Source organism: Penaeus monodon, chromosome 37 (genome assembly GCF_015228065.2).
Source record: "Penaeus monodon isolate SGIC_2016 chromosome 37, NSTDA_Pmon_1, whole genome shotgun sequence".
Classification (NCBI taxonomy): Eukaryota; Metazoa; Arthropoda; class Malacostraca; order Decapoda; family Penaeidae; genus Penaeus; species Penaeus monodon.
The window spans coordinates 4,142,019-4,149,120 of NC_051422.1; the positions used below are offsets into that span (position 1 = coordinate 4,142,019).

General features: G+C 51.5%; 1 pseudogene; it reads right to left on the bottom strand.

The window, feature by feature from the left end:
* Window positions 1-6,260: 6,260 nt before the first annotated feature.
* Window positions 6,261-7,102, bottom strand: part of LOC119596166 — a 2,939-nt pseudogene continuing 2,097 nt past the window's right edge.

A 7,102-nucleotide genomic window follows, 5' to 3' on the forward strand; every position in this document is an offset into this window, starting at 1 on the left:
TAACAACCCCCCCCCTGGTCCAACAAGGCTCCCCCCACGCTACCCCATCACCAGCTGCAGGTTTTGAATGGGCCCCCGAGGCCCTCTACTCCGCATCACTTTTGACAGTCGCATCGATTCTAGACTCGTCCGGGGGGCAAGTTTCAGTCGCTCGGGCCGAAACTACCTCTCACGAAACCCGGGAAAGCAAGGCACCTCTTCCCGTCACCCTCACCAGCTTCCGTCCAAGGCGACAACGCCTTACTCTCTGGGTATCAAGGCCCACAAAGTGCTCGTCCGTCGGCCACAACAGGGCAGCCGCTGCCCCGTGCTCCACGCCAATACGACCCTCCACTGGCCCTTGACGCCCAATGCCCCCTACACCACACATCTCTGTGGTGCGTCTGGAGTCGCATAGTGGCCAACATACAGGCCGCACTATGTTCTTTTTCGCCCCCGTTCCACTGTGGGGATGGGTTCCCATCTCTGACCCCACCTGCATCGTGTGGTTCGACGGCAGCTTACCCAAGTCGGGGCCCAACCCAAAGGCGGCTGGGTTTCGGCCCCCTTCTCCACCCCGTCCGAGTTTTCCGCCTGTACCACTTCCTTAGCCTTAGGGCTGCCCTCGGGTGGTACCAACCCCCCACGGTCCCTTGCCACTGCTGGAAGGCATAGAATCCGTCCGGTTTTTAGAGGACGTTTCTCCGCTCCCCCGACCCAAACTACGTCTGTGCCTCCTCACCGCGCCCCAACACAAAACCCTTGGGAAAGTGCTCGGCTCACCCCTCAATGGGCCTTCTCCACTTTTGCCTTCCCGGCCCCCCGGAAATCACGGCGGGCTGGCAGCTGGCCCTACCACTGGGGTTTCCTTCAGGGAAACCCTCAAACTCCAAGGGGCCTTTCCAGGCCACCGCGGTCCTCGGGGGTGCCTGCTTGTGTAGATTTCAGCTGTGGTCCCGCAAAGCGTCAACAAGAAATCGGGGCCGGGGCCAGATCATCTCTTTCCGCGCTGCAGGGTACACCCCTTTCCCGCGCCCCCATCCTGCGCCCCCTGGGACGTGTCCCCCCCCGCTTGGTCCCCCTTTTTCAATGGGCCCGTATACCTGGCCTGGTGGTGGGGCCCAAACGGGGTTTTTAAACCTCTCCCCGCTGGTGAAAGGCAGTTGGGATGGGGGGCAGATGCCCCAACATTCCCCGGGGCCCTTTGCCGGGTTTCCAGCTGCAGGGCCTTCTCTTCCTGGGTCCAACCCGGGCAGTCCCGCATTTTAACTGGGGGGACAATGCCTCCCAGGCCACCTTCCCCCCTACTCGCGGCTTACCCTCACAGAAGTTGGGGGGCCGAGGGCTGCAGGGGGGGAACGGTGCCGGAAAATAACCCCCCGGGGGGGGGGGAAGGGGGGGGGGGCAACGAGGCGGGTTGACCCGGGGGCCCAGTTTGCCACCCCCTATCCCAAGGGAGCGGTTCCGATTGGGGCCCCAGCCTTCTCAGTGACCACTGCTCCCACCATCGCGGGCCCTTCCTCTTTCAAACGTTACTACCTGTGACGCCGCCTTTCCCCCTTATTCCCCTCAGCCCTGAACCTCGCCCTTCGAGTCTGCACCCCTCCATCAGTTTCATTCTTCACGCTGTTTTCAGGCCTTTTCGGTGTACTGCTGATTTCCCTCTTCACGATGCAAGATTGCTCTGTAGCACCTCAACGTTGGAGAATGTTCCTCTGCTTTCCCGCCTGCATCTCGACGAGATGGTGGCCCCGCTCACGTCCCTCTTGCCTGCTCTTCTGCCCTTTTTCCTTTCCCCCCTCATACCGGCCAGCATGGCATGTCAGGTCCATTGGCTCGGCTTCACCCACTCGTGCCTGCCCCAGTCATAGCCCCCTCTCCCTCTGGCTGCCCCCAATTTTTGGGCCATGAAAACGGCGCTCTCATGTCAAATACACAAAACCCCCTCCTGACACCATTTGTTTGCCGGCCCCCTCGTCTCTCGCCCCCAACACAAGGCAGGCTAGGCAGCGGCGTGTTATCCCAGGGTCGTGAACACTAACCTCCAAGGCCCGAGCACCCCAGCTCCCAGAACACCACGAGGGGAACGCCCAAATGGGGGGCAGGGCATGAAATAAAAACCGATGCATCTTCCTTTATTTACACAAATTATTAACCGGGACACTTTTTATAGGCCCAAACAGGGGGAAAAAACCCTGTCCCTGCCGATACAGCTTAAAACGGGCACACAAAGTTATATAGGGCCAAAGGGGGCCCCACAAATCTTCAAGGAGCCCCGCCCAACTGCGTCTCCGGCTTGTTTCCTCGCTCCTCCCTCACAGCCAGTTTTGTCAGTTTCCCCGGACCTTCATGTTTAAAACATGTTTCCACAAAGACAAAGACCCACTGGCGTGCAAAATATAATAATATAATATATTATATATATTATATATATATATATATATATATATGTCTTGAGATGCTAGGCAAATTTAATCTCCTACTCGTTGTTTTGCCATAGAATGTTGAAACAAATAAACTGTAAGTCTAGCCTCCCTGTGCAGACCAAAAGTATTATAAATGGGTAGCCCCCTTCCATTTAGCCATTGACCCCAAAATGAAAACCGACTTTTTCTAAAGATTCCCTTATCATCATCATCGGGGGGGAAACGCCGACGGGGGCGCATGGCCGTATCCCCCCTTCGCTTCCAGCCATGAGGTCCCTCAGGGCAAGTCCCCGGGGGAGGCCCCGCCCTCCCCCAATTTCCTCGCGCGGGTCTCTCGAGTTCCCCAACCCATGATTCCCGGGGTCGCCCCAAGGCCAAAGAACAAAAATAACAGACTCGCAATTCCTATGCTACCTCCTGGTCCACCCGGGTTGCTCGCAAAAAAAAACCCTGATGGGGCAGGGTCATCCAAGGGAAACGGTTAAGTCCCCTATAGCCTGAGTCGATGACCCTTTATTATAAAGAAACGGGTCCCATGCCGCTCAGGGTGAAACCCGTCGGTTGGACACTACCCCTCCAACTGTACCCCAGACCCGCAAAGGGGGACTTTTAAAAAAAGCTCATGACAAACTCCAAACAGGATGGCCAGGTTTCGTTCCTTTTAAGAAAAACGGGGTATAAAGGGCCTTGAAGACCGTACTTGTCCTTGAAAGGGTACCAACATCCCCAAATGCCTTTTTTGACGAGTTCACGCTCCGTTGTCAAAAATCTGTCTATTGACTTCTTGGTCTACACCCAAAAGGAAAAGGGGACTATGCTCCAAGATGTAAAGCTCTCGTAACTTCAACCTCTTCCCGAAAGCATGGACGACTGAAGGGTTCCCTTTAAATGGCCCCCAAAGCCCTGATCTTGGTCTTGGTCCGAGACCTTGGGCCAAGGTTTCGCCTGATGCAAAATTTTCCAAAAGAGCCGTACCGTGACCCCAAGGACTCAGATAGGATGCAAATGTCGGCAAAGTAAAGGTCGAGATCTTGATATTCCCTTGTTGCTCCACACTGACTTTGGTTTAGCTCTGCCCATTTTCCCGTATAAGGAGTTAAAGGGTTGGGGAGGACAGCCTTTCCTCCCCCTAATTAACAGGGAAAATTCGACAGACCCCCCCCACACTTTCGCATTTTTAGTACCAGTATAAAAAGGGTTGCTTTGGGCCCCAAAAATCTGCGTTGGTTCCGCTGATCTCAATCTCCCCCTATGATTCCCGATGCACCAGTCAAGGCCATTTTTGAGGGCGATTAGGTTGCAAGCAACCCCCGACCAAAATCACGCGGCAAAATTTCCTAAATTTTTGGGACGCTTATTCTCTATTGTGGACTTGCCCGGGGTAAATCAGACTGCTCCGGGCTCTGTGCCTCATAGGTGGTTTTCAGATTTTTTCATAAAAATGTGGGTGAGAATTTGCCGGATCCGAGCATGTTGCTCCCAAGAATTTAAAAGGTAAGGAAAATATTTGTTTTTTCATAAATAAAGAGGGGGTTCATGTTTTTCCTTTTAGGAATTTTAAAAAAAAAATTTGGGACGGTATAAATGGTTAAAAGGTTAGAAGCAAGAGAAATTGTAGACATCTAAGGTCTGTGCACTATAGTTATTTAGGGAAAAAGGGGGGGTTTAGTTGTGATTTTTTTGTCTAAGCTGGGCAAAAGGGAAATTGGGGATGAAAGGGTTGGGTCGGGTGTGGTAAGGAGTTAGTTGATGAGGATATTATGCGTTTGGGAAAGAGAATAGGTTGTTTTAAGCGAAATGTGGGGTTCTGTAAGGATGTTGATAGGTTGGGAGGTCGGGGGGGGAGGGTATTTTGGGGGGAAAACAGAGGTACGGGTTTTTTTAAAACGTGGGGACGAAAAAGGGTTTGTGGGATTGAAAGGGGAACATTACTAAGACATAAGGGTGGATCAGATTGTGACATCAGATAGAGTGTGTTAGATTGGTGTGGCCAATGCGTACTCAGGCGAGAGCGGTCTCCAGTGTCTGGTCAGACTGAATCACTGTGATCCAACAATGAAGGACAGAATACGAAAACTGTGCAAGGGACTTGGTTTGAAAGGGAGGTGTGACTAAGGTTTTTCTGATTGATAAGTATGGATGAGACATAAGGGAAATGTGGGAAGAGACAAAAATGATAATTGGGGATTGGTATTGGAGGATGTGGTAAGAAAGTCTCTTGAAGGCATCCATAGATGTCATTAAAGAGGAAAGGATATGACGAAGGTCCGTTCTGTGGGAGCGAACCGCGAATATTCCAATGCAAGGATCGTTTATACTTACTGATCTAGATTGTAGTACGTGTTGGAGATTTTGAGGGGGAAGCACTAGAGGTGGGAAAGGGCTGAGAGGTCTGGTGGGAGAGGTGTGGGAGTTGGTTTCTGCTTGAGGGGGTATTAGGAGATGGAGGTCTGGAGGCAGGGATACTTGTGACATAAGGCTCACATCACGTGTGTTCCAGGAGGGAGTGGAAGGGATAAGGGGATGGTGGGAGGGTTAATGTGTCGGGTTGGGGTCGGGGGGGATGGCTGTGTAGGAGGATTGGTGTAGGGGGATATCGTTAGGAGAAGGACGATATCAGCAGTTATTGGAAATGTGAAGGAGCGTTGTAAGATTTTGGAGCTGAGTGTCAGTTTTCTTAAGTCCTCTTGAATATTTTTCAATAGTTTCTTCTGATGAGTTGGTTGGGGAGTTTTGGGGGAAGAAAGGATTTCTTGTGAGGGGGGGAAGGAAGAGGATGGTGTTTCAAGCATAGGATCAGAGGAAGGTGGAGGTGATTGTGTGGTAGGGGGAAATAGGGGTGGAATGTTTGTTCTGTCTGTTACGGTAGTGCGAGAGGGAGAGGGCAGGTGTTGGGTGTAGTGGTGATTGACATATCTGAGGAGAGATTGGAGTGTCCTGGATTAGGATGGCAAAAGAGTTGACTGGTTGGAGGTAGAAGGGGGGGGTTGATGCAGGTGGTGTGGGTTTAGGAGGATTGGTAGACGTTACTGGATAAGGAGTACGAGAAACCACGTCGACGTGCTTCTTGTCTGGCTTCACGTAGTGCGAGTCCAAGTTTGAATCTGAGAGTTGCTACCTCAGACTCAGACTCAGTTGGCACATGTGCGTGATTGTGCAGGGCAGTTAGATCGGGTATGGTCAGGTTGGGCACATAGTGGGCATCCTGGGCTGTTGAATGGCGAATGTTTGCTGGTGTCCCTAGACGGCCAACAATTTTGGCACTGACTGGAGAACGTACCTGACGAACAGGGAGGGATTCTCCTCCTATGTAACGTTAAAGGGAAGGCAGTCTACGGAAGGAATTTTGGCTATGTTAGTTGGGTTTCTTTCGATGACCTCTGGGGGAATGGGGTATATTGTACTGATGTTGCAATCATAGTCCTTTGTGAGACATGCAAGTAGGTCTTCTCCACATCTGACCAATCTTTGTCATAGATTGGGCAATTTGCTGGGAGATTGAACTGACTGTTCCGGTGCAGTATATGATGGTTGGGATGGGGTTCTGCAAGGTTGAGGGTTACCATATATGTCTGTTAGTTTTGTGAAATGCTATAGCTTTGTTTTTCGAGGTTTACTGTGACAAGACGGAGCGGTCGGGTCGCTACGAAAGACTTTTACTACTTGTTTTTGTAGAGACATTTGTGAAGAGAGGGTGTTGTCAGAGTAGGGACTGTGGGAGGGATCACGAAAAGCGGGTCCCATTTGGCTGCGCTGAAGGAGGGTATTCAATATTGTAGTCGACGGGGCGGGGCGTGACGATGGAGTATGGTTGGGGAGGTAGTGTTATGGGAGGTGGGCATAAGCTGTAAGGTATTAATCAGAGGATGGTGTGGTTGATGTTGAGGTTGTGAGGTTAGAGGTGTTGAGTTGAGCGTGCTGGGAGAGTGGAACTGTTCCTAAACGGTTGTTGTTGGCTACGGTAGCTAGTAGCATTGATGGGGGTATTTGTTGCAGTGTTCGGGGCGCGGTCAAGAAGGCCTTGGGTCAGGGAATCGGGTGGGGTTTAACATCGTGGGGCTATTTGATAAGGGGCAAGCCTCATTGCCCTTAATAGTGGGATAATTTTCATTACTGCCATGGTACGCTGGATTTATTTTGGATAAAAACGGTCCACCCCTCAGGGTCCCCTGAGGGTAAGGGCTAGAAGTACCTAATCAGGGGAATACCGTTCCCATGCTCCCTCAAGGCCCATTTCAGGCTGCAACAAAGTCAGCCTTTCATCCTTCAGCACTGCTCTGCAAACACCTTCGGAGGTGGATAGTATAAGGGTTTTGGTGAAGGGACAGAAACGAAAAGTGGGAATAAAACAAAGACCATCAAAATTCGTTTGAGTCGAGGGCTGAGTCCAAGGTGGGAGTTCCCATCATTGGGTCCCGTCTCCGCCATCCTAAGCCCCCCCACGACAACAACTGGCAAAGTGGAGTGGGGGGGAGTACGGTATATAAATATTATGTCTCTAGCTATATCTCATATCTCACAGTGCACTCTCATTAGCTAAATGTGATGACGTCATTAGCTACGCCCTTTATTTGACCTGTATAATATTTTATAATACCCCCCCCCCCAATCCCTTGATTGGGGCCCAAGGTAAGGGATCACACTGCCTTGGACCTCAGCCCTCACCTCAACAAATTTTGCATGGTCCTTTCTTCTTT